Genomic DNA, 20,930 nt, shown 5'->3' with positions numbered 1-20,930 from the left:
GATGTATTGAAGGAGTGCCGTGCCATGCAGGGGTGTCCCCCGTGTAGGGGAGCCCCACACTCAAGGAGTGTGCCCCGTAAGGAGAGCCTCCAAATGTGAAAGAAAGTGCAGCCTGCCCGAGAATGGTGCCACATACATGGAGAACTGACCAACAAGATGATGCAACAAAAAGAAACACAGATTCGCAGTGCCGCTGATAAGGATAGAAGTGGTCATAGAAGAATACACAACAAATGAACACAGAGAGCAGACAACTGGGTGGGGGGGTGGGGAAGAGGAGAGAAATAAATAAAAAATAAATCTTAAAAAAGAAAGCAAAGAACTCAATGAAGAAATAAGCAAAAGATCTAAATAGCCATCTCTCACCAAAGATGATATACAGACAACAAATAAGCATATAAAAAGACATTCAATATCATATGTCATTAGGGAATAGCACATTAAAATAACACTATAGTATTACTACACATCTATTAGAATGGCAAAAATCCAAAACACTGACAATAACAAATGCTGGTGAGGATGTACAGCAACAGGAATTCTCACTCACTGCTGGTGGGGATGCAAAATGGCATAGCCACTTTAGAAAAACATTTGGCAGTTTCTTACAAAGCTTCATATAGGCTTCCCATATGATCCAGCAATTGCATTCCTAGCTATTTACCCAAATGAGCTGAAAACTGGTGTCCACACAAAAACTTACATATGATGTTTAACAGCTTTATTCATAATTGCCTATGATTCAAAACAACCAAGGTGCCCTTCAAGAGGTGAATGGATAAACAAGCAGTGGTACATCCATACAATGGTATACTGTTCCGTGATGAAAAGAAATAAGCTATTCTTACCTGGCAGGGGAGATAACATGATCACAAAGGTGTGTTCCTAGGGTAAGCCTTATTCACTGCACTCCAAATGTGTTGACCCTTGCAAAACTTGGCTGCATAATTTGTGGTAGTGGAGGACTACATCCGCGCTCTCTCCTGAAAGAAAAAAATAAAAGGAAATGAGCTACCAAGTATGAAAAGATGTGGAGGAACCTGAAATATATATTGCTAAGTAAAAGACGTCAACCTGAAAATGCTACATAACCTTTTTTAAAAAATTTATCTCTCCCCTCCCCCGCCTTTGTGGCTTGTTTGCTGTCTGCTCTCTGTGTCCATTCTCTGCATGTTCTTCTGCATTTTTTTTCCTTATCTCCCTTTTCTGTTGAGTCACCTTGCTGAGTGGGCTCTCTGCAGTGCTTGCAGGCCAGGTGGCACTCTGTGGCGCTGGCAGGTAGCTGACTTTCCGCGGCATGCGGACAAGCCTGCCTTCACAAGGAGGCCCCAGGACGTGAACCCAGGGCTTCCCATATGGTAGACTAGAGCCCAACTGATTGAGCCACAGCCACCTTACCCCTACATAACTTTTTGATTCCAACTATATGACATTCTGGAAAAAGAAAACTACAGAGCCAGTAGTGGTTTTCAGGGGTCCAGCCATTAGGGAGGAAGGAATATGTGGAGCACAGGATATGTTTACGGCAGTGAAACTATCCTATATAGTACTGGAATGGGGGAATACACAGCAGTGGGCATTTGTCAAAATTCACAGAAATCACAGAACTATACAACACAAAGTGAACTCTAAATTAAACTATGGGTTTTAGTTATTATGTATCAATAGCAGTTCTTCATTTGTGAGAAATATACCATGCTAATGGAAGATATTAATAATAAGGGAAATGGAGTGGGGTATAGATGGGATTTACAGGAACTCATGGTGTTATATAGCTAGGATTTTTAAAAATATAGTGCTGGAATTTTAAAAAGAAAAGTTCTTTTCAAACCAGTTAGTGGACACAGTTTCTTCACTCCCACACTCATTCACATGCATTTCTTGAGCATGTAGTACATATATGATAATTAAGGTAAAGTCTTTAGTATTTCAAAGTCTGGTGGTAGGTAGAGACAAGGCAGTAGTGAGAATGTCACATTGTTCTAGTTTAAATGCTATACGGATGTGAAGGAGAACACACATAATTGCACCTGGAGGCAAGGATCAGAAAGGCTACAGAGGAGGCCAGTCTTCAAGGATGGATAGATATGTGCCAAGGGGAAAGGGAGAAGAAGAGAATTCTGGGGAAAGGCATGGAGGTATCTGGGAAATTGCCACATGTGGGAAGGATGAATAGGAAGGAACATAGGGGCAGGCACCTTGGGAACCCATAGGGGAGAGACAGAAAAATAATCTGAGAAATAAACAGGCAGACTAGAGCATGATGTACTTCAAATCCCTTGCTAAAGAGTAAATCAGAATACAGGGGAGGGACACGAGATTTGGGTTTTAGAAAACTCGTTCTGTCTAGCCATGGGGCGAGAAGAACTAGAGAGGGACCATTTAGGAAACCACTATAGTAGACCAGAAGAACCTCTGCCACTACCAAAAAAAAAAAAAAAAAAAACAAACCTGGTGAAGGCTTGAATTAAGGTAGTGGCTATAGGATTGGGTGCAAGGACACAGGTCAAGAGATACTGAGGTGAACTTGATCATAGCTTAGTGGTTGGTTACATATCAGACTGAGGGACAAAGAAGACTCCAGTGTGGTTCATTCGAGATTTGAATTGTGGGCAAGTGGTATCATTTACTGAGATAGGGATCATAGAAGTCTCTTCTGAGAGACAGTGAGCATCAGTTTGGGCACATCAGGTTTGAGGTGTTGGTGGTACATGAAGGTGCAGATATTTCAAGGTCTGGACTAGGGATTTATATCTAAACATCATTTGAGCATAAGCTCTTGTGAGCAGATGAATTAGATTAGATGACTTAGGAGGCCATAGAATGTAAGCATAGTTTCAGATATTTGAGCAGTAGGGGATTATTATTTTCTCAGGTGTTGAAAGAACTGCCATCAGTGTCTCAGAGGAAGTTCAGATGAAATGGCCAAGAGGCGAAACAGAGAGACAGCTGCTCCAAGGTTGTAGACCCCCATCCCTGGCCATGAGCATAATGAACAAATCCAATGGCCGGTATGCATCTTGAAATTCCATATACCCAAAATTAGATCACAGTTACATTTTTTAAACAGTAGTGCCCCTTTTGGTTGCTGGAAAACTCCTGGGCCAGAGTCCCTTGGCCTCTTAGTTTCTTGTCTTCTCTGGTTACTGGCTGAAGCAGGCTTTCCCAGGGCCACTGAGCAGAAGTTGATGCTTCCCCTGTCTTCCAAATCCTCTCTCTAAGAGAGACACTTCCTTTTCAGATAGGTCTGTCTGAGCTAGAATTCAGAGAAATTGTTCATTAGCTTCAGGTCCTCTGATTTTCCAAATCAGGACTACATTATATTGAAACCATTAAAAAATGCCTCTTTTCACAGAAAATGCACTTTCTAGAGGAATGAGGAGGAACTAAGCAATGGCTTACTTCTTCATTTTGATGCTTTCTCCTGATTGCAGAACATGATTTCCCTGAAAGATTTACTCTTATCCTCAAAGCCTAATCAATCAACATGCAAGACAAAACCTTGACCCAGGCTCCAAGCAGGCAGTGGACCCAACCCAGAGTGAAGGGCATGATATGCACTTTCTATTCCTGGAATCACAGTGCTCATCTACCAAAGAGTTCTAGGAAGAATGTCTTTAAAGACACATCTCTAGCCAGGAGTCCTCATCTCCCAACTTTTCCAAAGTTCATGCTATGTGGACAAATGACTCTGCTTTCCCAGCTGGGGTGGCCCTTGGACTCCTGACGTGGGTCCACTTAATGGAAGAAGCCAATGCAGACTGACCATGGAGTGTGCCAAGCATCCATGCCTGCTGGCTTTTGGATGAGAAGGTATTCCTAATTCATCAGAGTAATGATGTCAGCATGTTCTTGGCAGGCTCTCAGTGTGATTCTGCGAGGGCACCCCCATCCCCCTGCATGATGAGTTGTACTTGGAGTCCTTCCCAGTTTCAATTTCAGCATCAGTTGGAGGGAAACAGCAAAACAGCATTCCTTTATGTCGATAACCAGTAGGTAACTGGCTATTCCAGGATTAGTCACATAACTCGACCAGCATAGTCTGGCACCTGGGCTTGCTTAAGGGAGAGGACAGACTTTCCGCTGCTCAGAAACAGAACTGCTAAACACTAACTCCAGTAGCCTCCTTGGGGTTGGTAAATATAAAACCCTTGAAGAAAAATAGCTGTAAGGGGCCTGTTTCTGGAATCAGCCTGAGCACAAATCCCAGATCTGACACTTAGCAGCTGCATGGCCTATCCATTTCATTTATTCATTTAAAAAATATCTATTTGATATTTGAGTGCATTTGATGTGGCAGACACTCTTTTAGACAAGTTAGCTGTTTTCCCATCTGAAAAATGGGGGCAATGATACATACCAGCCAGGGAAGGAAAGGAGAGAGAGTATACATAAAGCCTACAGCAAAGGGCTTGGCACAGAGGCAGACCTCAAATAGTGAAGGCTGCTGAAGGCATCACTCCCTTTCCCCCAGCCTATGTCAGCTTCCTAACCAGGGAGGAGCTCCTGCTGATGCCAACTCCCTTTGCCCAGTCCTCATCTGGTGCAGATCAGTTTGCATTCCCTTTCTTGTTATTTAATATTCATTGACCAGGAGCTATTCATGTCAAGGGGCAGTGTAAACAATGGCAGAAATCAGTCTCCACCCTACCTTCAGAAGTAATCTTTGGGGTCAGCTGGTTACCAATCTCACCCTATTGACTATCCAAGATCAGCACCACTTATTAATCTGATAAAAATAAAAAGTATGTTTGTGTGTGTGTGCATGCATGCACATGCGTGAGTATTTTCCTGACCTAAAGTTGAATAGGTTTCTCAGTGATGGGCAGGCGAAAGTGATAGCTCTGACATAGGCATCTGGTAAACAGAAGTGGACTCAAATTAGCAAAATTGAATTAGGCTTCCGCAGACTCTAGTTTTACCCAAAAATCTAGCTTTATCCAAAAATATTCTCCAGTAAGAATAACAGATGATATTGAAAATAGATGCTCCAGTCCTGAACTTTCTTCAAATTGGCTGATTCCACTGGTACAATTCTAAAGTATAGAAAGGTAGAGGGTAGCAATGATGCCTGTTAGACCAAAGAGTGGGCCAGATATCACACCAATAAAGACCAGGATCCCTACTAACTCCACCTACCTCCCAAACTGGAGTCGCTTGACTTCTACTTCTATCCAAAGCCCTGGATGAAATCCTGACCCTAATAAGAGGGCTTTGGAACACTGATTTAGTGGCCCTGATGTTGATATCAAATCATATTTGCTGTTTCACTCTACCCTTGCACTCATTCAGCTAGTATTTATTGAGCTCTTACTGTGTACCAGGCACTGTATTTAGTATCACAGTTCCAGTTACCTGCAAGACCTTGGGCAGCTGATGCAAATGCCTGTCACTTGTTTCCCTAGCACATAGACCTATGATTAGCACTTAGGAGATGCTCGAAAAATACTTTTTGCATGAATGAGTCACCTAAAGATTCATTCTAGCCTCTGTTTATTTTAAGATGTTGGAAGGTAATTCCTTGCTATTCAATGGTATTACTGAACTGGAACCAGTAACTACTACTGATTCTGATGCTTCTTTTCATTTATGACACCCTTGGAGGACCGTTACCATGATATGTACCTCAGAAAGCTATAGGTAATCCTAGTCCAAATGAACTACAGGGAAGAGTGCTGCACCTTACTCAGGGCAAAACAACCCTGGAAATATGTTTTCCTGTTCAGTTAACCAGAGAATGGGTGTGCACAGTAATGTGGACTATTTCAAGCAGAATAATGCTATCCCATGTTTTTTTCTCACTGTCACATGTGTACAAAAATGACAGATAGTAATTTCCCTACCCAGAAACTACAGTTCAAAATATATCCTACAGCAGAGCACTTCCTCCCCATCTCTTCTCTCCCTGCTAACTGTCAGAGTTCTTTGACAATGAGTTCCATTCACAGTAAGATCTTAGTAGGAGCCTTGAATGAAAAGCACTCATTCATTGATATATCACTTTGCTTATTTTCAAGATATTTAAAGGAAAGCTAGAATGTGCCAGATATTTCTCTGCAGATTTAAGAGACAGTTGGGAGAAGTTTCAAGATAATAGAGAATAGTGGAGCAGACTGATTTTGCAGCTAAGCCTAACTCTTCTCCATTCATTTGTGAGTCCCAGTTCACTGGCTTTTCAAACTCATCAATCTGGGTTACTCCAATAAATATGAATGTATTCAGTAAGCCTACTACCCTATCTGCCTCAAGTATGTTTCCACAAGTCCATGCAAATATGTATGATAAAAAGACAATACTGAATTGCCATGATATTCACACATCAGATATGTTTGCTGGTAATAGTAAGGAATAGATATAAAGTAAAAGAGAAGAAAATAAAGTTTCTTGCATGCCAGGCATGGTGCTAGTTGCTTTATATGTGAAAGTTTTATCTTATTTGCATAATAACCATATGAAGTCGCTATTTTAAAATTTTATTTTAAATTTAGAGACTGAGAAAAAGAAAGTAACTTGCTTAATATACTACAGGATTTGAGCTGATTCTTTCCAACACAAATGTTTCTATACTAGTAGAATAATAATCATGGCTTTCACTGTATAATTCTAGCTCTTTATAACTCAATGACAGCATGTATATATTCAATTTTAATTACTTGTCTAGATATTCATGTTACCTTCCAGGCTTATCCTCTTTTCCTGTTGCATTGGTCAGGGTTCTCTAGGGAAACAGAACTGACACAAGATATCTGTAAATATTATGAGATTTTATAAAATTGTCTCATGTGACCATGGGGATGTGCAAGTCCAAAATCCATAGGGCAAGCTGCAAGCCAGGAGCTCCAATGAAGGTCCCTGCTGAGTTCTTCTGGAGACACTGGCTCTCTAAAGTAGAGATGGGAATTCTCTCTCTGAATGCTGAAATCACTTTCTCTTTTAAGGTCTTCATCTGATTGGGTGAGATTGCTATGGCAATCTCCTTAGTTGATTACAGATGTAACCAGTTATCTATGCAATCAACTCACTAATGATTAAAGTCCAGGAAATGCCCTTTTTCACAATTAGCCTAGTGCTTGTTTGATCAACCAGCTGGGCACCATTACCTGGCTGAGTTGACGCGTTAGCCTTACCATCATAGCCCGCTCTATTTTTCCTGCTAGCACTTTACAAAGTCAGGGTTCAACCAGAGAAACAGAACCACTAGGTGATTTATATGAAGAGGTTTATTGTAAGGAATTGGTTTACACAATTGTGGGGACTGGCTAAGCAAGTCTAAAACTCATAGGTCAGACACTGAAGAAGGGTAGGCAAGGCAAATACCTGGGGTGAAGCTACTATCCACCAGAGGAATTTCTTCTTCTCCCGGGGAAACTCAGCCTTGATTTTAAAACCTTCCAATTTATTGAATTAGGTCCACCCAGATTACCTAGGATAATCTCTCATACTTAATGTCAACTGATTGTAGACTGTAATCATATCTACAAAATATCTTCACAGTAAAAGTCTAGATTAAAGTTTAATTGGACAACTGGGAACTATAGTTAAGTTGACACACCAGAAAAGACCATCACAGCATTTATCACAATCTGGTATATTTTATTTATTTAGAGTTTATTATCTCTCTTTGTTCACTAGAATGTACGATCTATGAGGACAGCAATTTTTGGGTTTGTTGTTCTTTTTTATTGTTCTTGTTGTTGTAGTTGTTTTTACTGCTGAATTCCTCAGCAACTTTACCATTGCCTGGTGCAGAGTAAACACTTAATAAATATGATGAATGAACGAATGAATGACTTTCTTGCAGAAAGGAGCCTCCATTCTCCATAGTGATCTCTCTGCCAGTTCACAAAGAGAGCAAGAGCTCATAATTGTTTTGAATTGAATGGCCAAAAAAAAAAAGCTGTTGGTGATGGATATTCTTTCCTGGCTTATAAAACCCACAACTCAGGTGTGGCTGGTGTTGTGAAAAGATGGATATGGAGAGACACAGGGCAATTTTACACACCCAGTGTTGCCACTCAGAAGAGGAGATGGTATAAGCACCATCCCACCCCTGCTGGGCACTTTGGAAGTAATGATGGAAGGGATGCAACAGCAATTGGCAGTCATGCTGGAAGCAATTTCAGCAACAGCTCAATATCCATGCTGAAATGTCAACTAGAAAGGTCATAGAGTACATCCCCCTGCTCTGGATGAAAGCCCCTGCACCTGGGTGACAGACTGATAGGAAAATCACTGTCTTATACTAACATTCCAAATGCAGAGAGTCTGCAGAGAAAATGGCATGACTCCCTAAGGTCATACTTCAGTTTCCATGGCCCTGGACAGTTGGCTTAAAGAAAAGGGGATCTGATACCAATGGGTTATTTCTTTTGGAGGTCCAGGGCTTTGAGAATCCTCCTAACCACAAAGGGGTATTTTTATTTAATTATATGTACCATTCTTTACTAAGGAACATGGTTCCTCCTTTTTACCCTTAAGGAAGAGAAAGTTTTCCTACCAAATCTGTTATTACCAAGTGGTATTTTCTTATTCCCAATACACACTGGACCTGCCTGTCTGCCAACTCAGTAAATATGTGCAAGTGTGTGCACATGTACACACACACATACAAGCCAAAGAAGAAAAGTAAACAAAAGTAGAGATGGAAACATGCAAATGACCAAGGAACAGAATGTAGATTTAATGCATATTCTGTTGTGTTCAGGACTACAAGGAAAATACACTCAGAAAGTTGAAAAGAAAATTTAGATTTGTAGACAGGAGACTGAGTTTGGCACTAAAAGAGACAACTATATATTTAAGATGGTCAGTGGATTAGAGAAGCAGTAACCTGAAATATTGACCATAGAATCAAACCATAAATTTCCTTTCTTATTACATGCTATGAAGGAATTAGAACCAGAGCCACAACTCTGGGAGGAAATTGGGTTAGTTCTTAACACATCAGCCACCAAATAAATACTTGCTGGAGGAAAAGTCACAGAATATCTGTTAGAACTGGTAGAGCTAGTCTCCAAAAGGACATCACTGTCAGATTGAACAGTTTTTAAATATTGAATGGATTATGCCTTTGAAGAGGTAGAGGTTTCTCAGTTCAATGAAACCTAAACTTCTGCTCCCTCCCCTGCCACACTCCCATACCCCACCCCACCCTCACCACCGCTTTCCCCTTGGCCTCTCCTTGGCATAATTCTTTCTCAGACTCCTCAGTTTACTGATGTTTGAAAGCCAGGGCAGTCTGAGGCTCAGAAGGATCTACTTGTCCCACCCCTCCTTCAAGCAAAACATGACAGTCCAATATTATATTTTAAAATCTAGAGGCACTGAACCAACTGATAAAGAATACTCAGACTTTGCCAAGAGATATTTAGGAACAGAATACTAATTAGGCTGAACCTTGAAGCTCAAGGACCACAAGAGGCTGGACACTGGAGATGTTCCAGAAAAGAGTAGCTGTTTTAAAAATACTAATTTAATTTAAATATGAATTGAAAATAAAAACAGACCTGAAAAATTGGTGTTAGTAGAGTATGGCAGTGATACAAATAGTTTTACAAATTCATTTGTATTAATTTTCATTATGATTTTCCTGACTACATGAACCTGAATGTTTCTAAATTATGAAAAATCAACTGTCAAACCAAACTGCATAGCTAAGCAGATCTGAAGGGGTTTGCATATTTTTGAGAGTAGTTTACTTATTTATCTATTCCCTACCTTGTTACTAAAATGATTAAAGAAATTTGTAAAGATGTATACAGCACAGTTAAATAAGGTCAATTTCTACAAAAATAAGAGAAAGGAAAATAAAGTTAGGCAAATAAGATGAAGCCAAGAATGAGGGTAATACTCAAAAAAGTAATTATCTAGACACTAGATGACATAGAAAAATGAGAAATCTCTCCCACTTTTTCCCATCACCCTGTACCACCTCCTAATCTTCCACCAGGTCTCTAAATGCTGTGGATGGATGGCATAGCCACTATACAAAACCATCATCTCTAAATTAACCAACTCTCTCATTTATTTCCTGGTAGCTAAGGAAAGTGTGGAAGGGGAAAGGATCTCAAACTTCCTTCCCTTCCAGATTCCTCCCATTATGTAGACTCCCCTCTCTAAGGGTTCATAGATGAAGTTAGATCAATAACGATGATCTTTCCCTTCTGGAAAGAACAAACTTTGGCAAAGACAAACAGAAAACCAGCAACCCAAGTATAGATAAGGAAAAGGTGGGTATATTATCACTGGTAAGGTTTTTTTAGATATCAAATGATAATATTGGTTTCTTTTCCTCTTGAGTTCAGAACAAAATGAGAGATGGATATAGGTTTCAGAAGGATGGAAACTAAACTACTCATTTTATTACGGGATAGCTGAATTTGAGAATGGTCATTGACCTACAACCAGAATATGTGTCCTTCCTGAGTCTCCCATAAACAGAACCTACACTCCAAACCACAGTTCTTCCCACTGCAGAAGCAGCATATAGCAGATAAGCTCCAAATGCATGAGCAGAGCAATGGGATCCTGAGAAGAAGTGGCCTCAAATAGAGAGGACTAAGAAGAGGCTGAGCCACATGAGTTCAGGGCCTCTTCTCTAGCACAGAATGAGTCTCTCCTCCATGGGAGTGGCTATGGAGAGAAATAGCCCAGAATTACATCTCTCATAATTCCCTGTCCTTCATGGATGAAACAAGAATTCTCCTGAAGCAAAACCATCCTCAGTAGCAACAGGCTAGGATACACATAAAGGAGGGGAAACAGAACTGTACATGGATTGGCTTATTTCTGAAGTATCCATCAAAAGTTGAAAGGAAACTCCCATATGTGTGCGCCCCTGAACAGGAACATTGGGGTAAGAATACTACTGCTTACTTCTGTCTTTAAGGGTCTAACAGTCATGAGAATGTGGCAAATAGCACATTAGGAGGAGGGGCAAGATATCAGAATAAGTGCACCAACATCAACTCTCCTACATAAAACAGCTGAGTGGGGGCAAAATCCTGCCCGAGTGAGCTGTGTTGAGAACCCACAAAGCAGGAGGCTTCAGGGAAGTGATCCGAGAGACCACAAAAAAAGAGTGATTGCTCTAAGTGCTGTCAGCTGGTTTCTTGTTTGCTGTGTTTCCATTTCCTTGATTTCCTCTTTTCTGTGTATACTATTTTGGCTACCAATGCTATCTCTTTTCCCTCCTACATCTTTCTATCTTCTGCCTTCTGTTGTTGCTCTTACATTCCACCTCTCTTTGTTTAGCCCTCAATTTTTCCAGCTTTTTATTTCTAACACTTCTATTCTGTTTTCTATCTTTTATTAACAATGTTTTTGTCCTATCTTTTCTCTTTCCCTCTCTCCTCATCACATTGGCCTTTTAATTCATACTATATTCTTCTTCATATTTAGTTTCCCATTTCATTGTAGATACTTCACTTTTTATTCCTATAACTCTACACTGCTTACATGAGTTTAATATTCATTCTCCTGGGTCTTATACATGCATTCCTTCAGCTAACTTTTAGAATTAATATTACTATTATACTTTTTCTTTTCTTACCTCTTTTGCTTTCCCTGGCCCTAATCTTTTCCTTTAATGGAACTTAGACAACAACAAGGAAATAGAATAAGAAGAACAAAGTGTCAAAGCAAAAACTTAACACACATACAAAAACAGCAACTAAATAAAACCCAAGACTAGAGAGAGATGTTAATCAACTGAACACCCATCAAGATAAAATGATGACTAGGCAGCAACAAGAAATTACAAACCATACCAATAATCAGGAAGACATGGCCCAATCCAATTAACAAACTGAAAACCAAGAGGAGGAGCAGAACCCTGAAAAACTAATCAAAGCTGTCAAAACAAATATCATGGACCAACTTAATGAAGTGAAGGAAAAGATTAAGGATATTGAGAAAACACTTGGAGAGCACACTGAAGAAATTGTAAACATACCCAAAAAGATAATAGATACAATGGTTATGAATGGCACAATCCAAGAATCAAAAATACACTCTCAGCAAATAACTGCAGATTTGAACAGGCAGAGGAAAGAATTAGTGCTGTGGAATAGTACATGTGAAATCACACACATAGTAGAATTGATAGATAAAAAGATAGAAAAAATCCAGCAGAGAATTAGGGATTTGAATGACAACACAAAATGCACAAACATACACATTATAGACATCCAAGAAGAAGAAGAGAAGGGAGGGGAAAGAAGGGATGTTGGAGGAAATAATGGCTGAACATTTCCCAAACCTATTGAGGGAGAAGGATACACATGTCCAGAAAGCACAGCATACCCCAAACAGTATAAATCCCAACAGGCCTACTGCAAGACATGTACTTGTCAAATTAACCAATGCTCAAGACAAAAGAGAATACTGAAAGCAGCAAGAGAAAAGAGAACCATCACATAAAAGAGGAGCTCAATAAGATTAAGTGCTAATTTCTCATCTGAAACCACGGAGGCAAGAAGGCAGTGGTATGACATAGTTAAGGTATTAAAAGAAAAAAATTTCCTGGCAAGAATTCTCTATCCAGCAACCTGGCATTCAAAAATGATGGACAGTTCAAAATATTCACAGATAAACAGAAACTAAGAGAGTATGCCAGTAAGAAATCTGCCCTTCAAGAAATACTAAAGGGGGTTGTGCAGGTTGAAAGAAACATGAGTTGGAGGAGAGTGCAAGAACAACTAAAGAGATGAGAAGAGAAATAAAAACAACATATGACATACACAAATCCAAAGAAAATATGGCTAATGTAATTCCTTGAGAGTAATAACACTGAATGTTAATGGATTAAACTCCCAGTCAAGAGACACAGATTGGCAGAATGGATAAGGAAATATGGTGCATCTATATGTTTCTACAAGAAACCCACCTTCGGTCCAGTGGTTCAAGGAGGTTGACAGTGAATGGCTGGAAAACGATCTTACAAGAACAATAGCCAAAAAAAGGGCAGAAGTAGCTATATTAATATTAGACAAAATAGACTTTAAATGCAAAGCTATGGTGAGAGACAAAGATGGGCACTTATACATTAGTAAATGGGGTAATCTTTCAAGAAGAAAGAACAATCATAAACATTCATGAACCTAACCAGGACACCTAAAAATACATGAAGCAAACACTGGAAAAACTAAGTGGAGGAATTGATGCCTCTACAATTATAGTGCAGAACTTTAATAACACCATTATAACCATTAGACAGAATATCTCAACAGAGAGTCAATAAAGAAACAAAGACTTCGAATAATATATTAGAGGATCTGGACCTAATAGGCATATACAGAACACTATACCCAAATAGAGCTGGATATACATTCTTCTCAAGCACACATGGATCATTCTCCAAGACAGACCACATGTAGGCCACAGAGAAAGTCTCAATGAATTCAGAAAGATTGAAATCATACAAAATAATTTCTCTGACCACAATCAAATGAAGCTGGAAATCTGCAAGGGCCAAAGAACCAGATTAGGCACAAATATATGGAAGTTAAGCAACACACTCTTAGACAAACAGTGGGTCAAGGAGTAAATCCAAAAAGAAATCAGTAACTACCTTGAAACCAATGAAAATGACAAGACAACATATCAAAACTTATGGGATGTAGAAAAAGTTGTACTGAGAAGGAAATTCATAGTCATAAATTCATATATCAAAAAAGAAGAAAGAGCTAAAATTGAATACCTACTCCACACTTGGAGGAATTACTTAAAAAACAACAAACTAACCCCAAAAGTAGAAGAAAGAAGTAACAGAAATGAGAACAGAACTACATGAAATAGAAAATAAAAAAGCACTAGAAAAAATAAAACAAAGAGCTGGTTCTTTGAGAAGAGCAATAATATCAACAAATCCTTAGCTAGACTAACAAAGAAATAAAGAGAGAAGATGCAAATACACAAAATAGAAATGAGAAAGGGGATAACACCACTGACCCCCACAGAAATTAACTATATGCCAACAAGAAGGACAATTTAGAGGAAATGGACAAATTCCTAGAAACACAGAAGCAGCCTACATTGACAAAAGAAGAAATTGATGATCTCAACAAACCAATCACGAGTCAAGAGATAGAATCAGTCATTAAAAACTCCTAAGAAGAGCCCAGGGCCAGATGGCTTCACAGGTGAATTCTAACAAACATTCCAGACAGAGCTAACACCAATCTTGCTTAAACTCTTCTAAAAAAAATTGAAATAGGAGGAACATTGCCTAGCTCATTCTATAATGCCAACATTACCCTAATACCAAATCCAAACAAAGATACCACAAGGAAGGAAAATTGCAGACCAATCTCTCTAATGAAACTAGATGCAAAAATCCTCAACAAAATACTGGCTAATCATATTCAAAAACACATCAAATGAATTATACACCATGGTGTGATGGTTAGGCTATTGTGTCAACTCAGCCAGGTAAATGTTCCCAGTTGTTTGGTCTAGCAGGCACCAGGCTAACTGTAATACAAGGGCATTTATGGATTTTAGTCACCATTGACTTTACTGCAGTGTTAAATCATAGATAGCTGGTTATAATTACATCAGTCAGGGAGATTGCCATCAGCAATGAGTGATGCTTAACCCAATCAGTTGAATCCCTTAAAAGGGGAAGTGATTCCTGCATTGAGAGAGAATTTCCCAGCTCATCTTTGGACAGCCAGCATCTCCCAGAATTCAACCTGCCTGTGGAACCTGGAATTGTGCATCCCCACAACTGCATGAGAGACTCTTGCATAATTGTTTACCATTGACAGATATCCCTTGTTGATTCTGTTTCCCTAGAGAACCCTGACTAATACAGCTTAGTACCACGAGTGGTTCTTGAGGAACAGAGTCTTAAACATGGGGTATCTGAGGTGGTTCTGAGAGTTTTGCAATTGTCTCTCTACCCTAATTGGACTCAAGGGTAGTGATGACTCCCTTTCCAATAACGAAGAGGCTGCTAATAGTCCATTGCACGAGTTGGCAATTGAGTTCTTCAAAATAGCATCACTGGATTCCCCTACTTCCATGCTTGTGAGAAGCAAGAATCTGCGTGAGTGTTTTTAACACCTTAACAGAGTTTAGTGGAGTCAAATGGTATAATGATGTTGGATGGCTCCTCATAGATACTCTGGATACTATTACCAAAGAAAGAGATGAATTAAAGGCTTCTATTTTGAAACTTAAACACTGAATGGATGATGCAAAAGTTTCTGTGTACTCTGAAAGAAAACCTTGTCTCCTGTAGCCACAGGCTTGGAATATCTGAGAACCAAACTCAGACCCTCATTGTAGGAGTAGCAGAGTTACAAAGGAAACTAAAATCTCAACCCCACCAGGTTTCTGCAGTTAAAATGAAGGCATTGATTGGAAAAGAGTGGAATCCAGAGAATTGGGATGGAGACATATAGGATGATGATATTGAAGGAGACATTGGAACCCTGAATTCTGCTGAGACTTTACCAGGTAAGCCTGCCATGGCCTGCCCTGTCCAGGCTACACCTTGTCAACATTGTATCATCCAGTCTCCAGCGTGCCCCAGGGAGTCTGAAACAACTTCCAGCCCTGAGGTGGGTACCAGCCAAACTGAAGCCTGCCCTGCCCAGCCTCCAGCCTGCCCCTGGGTGTCTGGACCTTCTCCCATCCCTGAGACATGTACCAGTCAAACTCCATCATGTATGGCTGAGCCTCCAGTCTGCCCTGATGAAACTGCCTTCCAACCCATGCCTGAAGAGAATAATCCTGTCTCACCAGAAGAAAAGTAAGGGAATGCCCTGAGATCAGTAGCTTGCAAAGCATTTCTCATCCTTCTTACCGACCCCCACCACTACTCTTGTCTTCAAGACCTATTACTAAACTAAAATCACAACAAGCCCCCGAAGGTGAAATATAAAGTGTGACCCATGAGGAAGTAACATATACTCAGAAAGAACTGCATGAGTTTTCCAACTCATATAGACAGAAATCAGGAGAATATGTGTGGGAATGGATGCTAAGGATATGGGATAATGGTGGAAGGAATATAAAGTTGGATCAGGCTGAATTTATTGATATGGGCCCACTAAGTAGGAGTTTGGGATTCAACACTGTATCTCGAGTAGTCAGAAAGGGCTCTAAGAGTCTGAATGGCTGATTGAAACATGGCCCAAAAAATGGCCTAGCATGTCTGAGGTTGAGATGCCTGATTTGCCCTGGTACACAGTAGAAGAGTGAATTCAAAGGCTTAGGGAGATTGGAATGCTAGAATGGATTTACCATTTGAGAACTGCCCACCCACCCCAGGAATGTCCACAACTTTAACAAGACTGTGAGGAATAAATTTATAAGACTAACTCCATCTTCTCTGAACAGCTCTGTGGTTGCTCTTCTCTGTAGTCCAGATATTACTGTAGGGAGGGCTGTGATGGAATTAGAATCCTTAAACATTATGGGGATGATTGGATGTTGGTCTGGTAAAAGTCAAGTATCGGCAGTTAATCATCAAAGTCAAGGTGGGCATGGCTACTGCAATGAAAAGCAGATTCAGAAAAGCACTCAAAATAGACTGAGTCATATAGAGTTATGGTGTTGGCTAATACGTCATGGGGTACCTAGCAGTGAAGTTGATGGGCAGTATACTAAATTTCTTCTGGATCTGTATAAACAGATGAGTTCCAGGTTGGGTGAACAAAACCCTAATTCGAATGATAGATGTAGAGAATCATGGCCCCTTAATCAATTCCCAGTCTTGAGACAGTTTACAAATCTAGAGGCCCTTGAATGAGGAGGAGGCCAGGTCTTCTTGGGGAAGGATCCTGTTAAACTGCCCAAATTTTACACTGTTAATCTTCCCACCTTTCCCCAAAGAGATCTAGCCTTTTACCAGAGTAACTGTGCATTGGGGAAAAGGAAATGATCAGACATTTCAGGGATTATTAGACACTGGCTTAGAAGTAACATTAATACCAGAAGACCCAAAACGTCACTTTGGTCCATGAGTCAGAGTAGGGGCTTGTGGAGGTCAGGTGATTAATGGAGTTTTAGCTCAGGTCCATCTCACAGCTCAGGTCCGGTGGGTCCCTAGAGCCATTCTGTGGTAATTTCCCCAGTTCAAGAATACATAATGGGGATAGACATACTCAATAACTGGTAGAATCCCCACATTGAATCCCTCATTTTTGGAGTGAGGGCTATTATGGTTGGAAAGGCCAAGTGGAAGCCACTAGAACTGCCCCTGTCTAACAAAATAGTAAACTAAAAGCAATACTGAAATCCTAGAGGGACTGCAGAAATTTGTGCCACCATCGAGGATTTGAAGTATGCAGGGGTGGTGATTCACCACATCCCCATTCAACTCTCCTATTTGGCCTGTACAGGAAACAGATGGATCTTGGGGGATGACAGTAGATTATCATAAACTTAACCAGGTGGTGACACCAATTGCAGCTGCTGTCCCAGATGTGGTATCATTGCTTGAGCAAATCAACATATCCCCTGGTACCTGGTATGCAGCTGTTTATTTGGCAGATGCTTTTCTCTCAATTGCTATTAATAAGGACCACCAGAAACAATTTGCTTTCAGCTGGCAAGGTCAGCAGTATACCTTCAATGTCCTGCCTCAGGGGTATATCAACTCTCCAGCCCTATGTCATAATATTGTCTGCAGGGATCTTGATCATCTTTCCCTCCCACAAGACATCACACTGGTTCATTATATTGATATCATGTTGATAGGACCTAGTGAGCAAGGAGTAGCAAAAACTCTAGACTTATTAGTAAGGCACTTGCATGAGAGAGGATGGGAGATAAATCCAACTAAAATACAAGGTCCTCCCACCTCAGTGAAATTCTAGGTGTCCAGTGGTATGAGGCATGTCAAGATATCCTTTCTAGGTTTAAAAACAATACCAGTTATTGGTGGTAAGGTGAGATGTTATATATGTTTGTTTGATGTTATATATGTTTGTTTTGTAAGTCCACAACTATTATACATTTATTGTTTATGTATGTTTACATATGAGTGATATATTTCAATAAATTTTTAAAAATCCTATACTAAAAAAAAAGATATCCTTTCTAAGGTGAAGGATAAACTGTTGTATCTGGCTCCTCCTACAACCAAAAAAAAGAGGCACAACACTAAGTTGCTCTCTTTGGATTTTGGAGACAACACATTCCTCATTTGGGTGTACTATTCCAGCCCATTTACTGGGTGACCAGAAAAGCTGCTAATTTTGATTAGGGACTGAAACAGGAAGAGGCTCTACATCAGTTCAGACTGCTGTGCAAGCTGTGCTACCACTTGGGCCAAATGATCCAGCAGATCCAATGGTGCTGGAAATTTCTGTGGCAAATAGAGATGTTGTCTGGAGCCTTTGTCAGGCCCCTATAGGAAAACCACCACACAGACCCTTAGGATTTTGAAGCAAAGCCCTGCCATCCTCTGAAGATAACTGCTCCCTTTTTGAGAAACAGCATTTGGCCTGCTACTGGGCCTTAGTAGAAACTGAATGCTTAACCATGGGCCATCAAGTTACCATGAGATCTGAGTTGCCTACCCAGAGCTAAGTATTGTCTGACCCACCAAACCACAAAGTTGGGCATACAGAGCAGCACTCCGTAATAAAGTGGAAGTGGTATACACGAGATAGGGCTCCAGTGGGTCCTGAAGGCATGAGTAAGTTACATGAGGAAGTAGCCCAAATGTCCATGGTGACCACCCCTGCCATGTTACCATCTCTTTCCCAACCCACAGCTTTGGCCTCTTGGGAGTTCCTTACAATCAGTTGACTGATCTGTATAAGCAGATGAGTTCCAGGTTGGAGACAACACATTCCTCATTTGGGTGAGGAAGGAAAAACTCAGGCCTGGTTTACAGATGGTTCTGCATGATATGCAGGTACCACCCAAAAGTGGGCAGCTGCAGCACTGTAGCCCCTTTCTGGGACATCCCTGAAGTCAGTGGTGAGGGCAAATCCTCCCAGTGGGCAGAAGTTCGAGCAGTACAGCTGGTTGTTCATTTTGCTTGGAAGAAGAAATGGCCAGAGGTGTGTTTGTACACTGATTTGTGGGCTGTTGCCAATGGTTTGGCTGGATGGACAGGAAATTGGAAGGAACATGATTGGATAATTGGTCACTAAGAGGTCTGGGGAAGAGGTATGTGGATTGACCTATTTGAGTGGGCAAAAAACATGAAAACATGTCCCACATGAATGCTCACCAGAGGTTGACTTCAGCAGAGGAAGATTTTAATAATCAAGTGGATAAGATGATCTGCTCTGTGGCTAATGCTTAGCCTCTTTCCTCAGCCACTCCTATCATTGCCCAATGGGATCATGAACAAAGTGGCCATGGAGGTAAGGATGGAGGTTATGCATGGGCTCAGCAACATGGACTTCCCCTTACCAAGGCTGACTTGGCTACAGCCACTGCTGAGTTCCCAATCTGCCAGCAGCAGAGACCCATACTCAGCCCCCAATATGACACGATTCATCGAGGTGACCAGCCTGCTACCTGGTGGTAGGTTGACTACCATTAAACGGAAAGTTAAAACTGCCACTGGCCACTTTGGGCTCTTCTTACCTCTGAGTCAACAGTCAAAGAAGGGAATTGCCATACTCACTGGGGTGATTGATCCTGACTATCAAGAGGAAATAGGACTGCCTCTACGTAATGGGGGTAAAGAAGAGTTTGCCTGGAATACAGGAAATCCTCTAGGGCATCTCCTAGTAGTGCCATGTCCTATGATTAAAGTCAATGGAAAATTGCATCAACCCAATCCAAACAGGACTAATAATGGCCCAGAATCTTCAGGAATGAAAGTTTGGGTCACCGTACAGACAAAGAAAAACGGCCAGCTGAAGTGCTTGCTGAGGGTAATGGAAACATGGAATGGGTAGTGGAAGAAGATAGTGATAAATATGAACTTCAACCATGTTACCAGTTACAGAAAAAAAGGACTATAATGGTCATGAATCTTTTTCCTTGTTTCATTATGATGATGATTTTATATGTACACAAAACAAATTTCTTTGTCTTCTTCCCCAAACTTTCCCCTTATCATAACAAGTTGTATTCATTTCATGTCATAATACTTGAGGATGTCAATTTTGAGAGTGAATATTATCCAAGAACTAGCACTCTATTCTGTATGGAATTAATGTGTTTCCAGTTGTACACAGGAGAGTTGAACATTGTTAGGCAGAAATATATATACATGCATGCCTGTTATTGTTTTTACTTAGGGACTAAGCACGGTTTAAGGTAATGTGCATGGTTGCCGAGTTGACAAGGGGTGGACTGTGACGGTTAGGCTATTGTGGCAACTCGTCCAGGTAATTGTGTCCAGTTGTTTGGTCAAGCAAGCACTGGGCTAACTATAATACAAGGGCATTTATGGACTTTAGTCTCCATTGACTTTACTGCAGTGGTAAGTCATAGATAGCTGGTTATAATTACATCAATCAGGGAGATTGCCATCAGCAATGAGTGATGCTTAACCCAATCAGTTGACTCCCTTAAAAGGGGAAGTGATTCCAGCATTGACAGAATTTTCCAGCTCATCTTTGGACAGCCAATATCTCCCAGAACTTGTCAAGAATCTTCAGTGGACTTTCATTGGAGCTCCTGGTTGCAACCTACCTGCAGATCCTGGACCTGTGCATCCCCACAACTGCATGAGAGACTCTGATAAATCTCTTACTATCAACAGATATCCCTTGTTGATTCTGTTTCCCTAGAGAACCCTGACTAATACATCAAGACCAAGTGGTTTTCATCCCTGGTATGCAAGATTGGTTCAACATAAGAAAATCAATCAATGTAATACATCACATAAACAGATCAAAAGAGAAAAATCACATGATCATATCTATAGATACAGAAAAAGCATTCAATAACATACAGCACCCTTTCCTGATAAAAACACTGCAAAAGATAGGAATAAAAAGAAACTT

The 20,930-nt window shown here is 40.5% G+C and overlaps 1 pseudogene; it reads left to right on the top strand.

The window, feature by feature from the left end:
* Positions 1-840: 840 nt before the first annotated feature.
* On the top strand, positions 841-986 carry LOC111766219 (U1 spliceosomal RNA; annotated as a pseudogene).
* The last annotated feature ends 19,944 nt before the right edge of the window (positions 987-20,930 follow it).

Source organism: Dasypus novemcinctus, chromosome 3 (genome assembly GCF_030445035.2).
Source record: "Dasypus novemcinctus isolate mDasNov1 chromosome 3, mDasNov1.1.hap2, whole genome shotgun sequence".
NCBI lineage: Eukaryota > Metazoa > Chordata > Mammalia > Cingulata > Dasypodidae > Dasypus > Dasypus novemcinctus.
This window is presented reverse-complemented; position numbering and strand designations above follow the sequence as displayed.